Here is a 933-nt window from a genome sequence, read left to right on the forward strand (position 1 = left end):
ACACACACCATCCATGTATGGAGTAAAACAATCTACGTCCACCTTTCAAAAAGAATGCACAATCATCACAACTGCACCCATGAAATTTTAGCTCAATCAGAGTTTGTCACACATATTCCAGAATATCCATGGGTTAACACATATTACATATATACCGAAATAATCCTTAACTCGTTTTTCATGATACGTATGGAGTGAAAAATCTAAGTCTGTCTTTCAATAATATTGTGTATATTTCGAAAAATTCATATTTAAGAGATTATTTATCCCACCATTTATGTCTTACTGATCAGATAAGATATCACATAAATATGGTGGGATAACAAATCCGAAATTAATTACTCCGGGATAACTTGTTCCAAATCAAACGACCCCTAAAAGTATATATTTTCAATTTTTTCATATGTTTTAGTGACAATAGTGTCGGCACAAAAAGTTGTCACTAAAAGTATTTTTAATTTATTTTTATAAGTTATAGTGACAAGATAGTCGCCCAAAAAGGTTGTTCCTAAAAGTATAATTTTCAGAATTTTTTATAAGTTTTAGTGACAACAGAGTCGCCACAAAACACTGTCACAAAAAAGTATATTTTTCCGAATTTATATACGTTTTAGTGACAAGATAGTTGCCACAAAAACGTGTCACTAACGTATATTTTTCCGAATTTTTATACATTTTAGTGACAACATTGTCGCCACAAAATCTGTCACTAAAAGTATTTTTCGAATTTTTATAAGTGTTAGTGACAAAAAAGTCGCCACAAAAAGCTGTCACTAAAAGTTTCCGAATTTTATATGCTTTAGTGACAACATAGTCGCCACAAAAATCTGTCACTTAAGTATATTTTTCCGAATTTTTATAAGTTTTGGTGACAATATAGTCACCACAAAATGTTGTCACTAAATGTATATTTTTCCGAATTTTTTATAAGTT

The sequence above is a fragment of the Capsicum annuum genome, chromosome 10 (assembly GCF_002878395.1).
Source record: "Capsicum annuum cultivar UCD-10X-F1 chromosome 10, UCD10Xv1.1, whole genome shotgun sequence".
Lineage (NCBI taxonomy): Eukaryota > Viridiplantae > Streptophyta > Magnoliopsida > Solanales > Solanaceae > Capsicum > Capsicum annuum.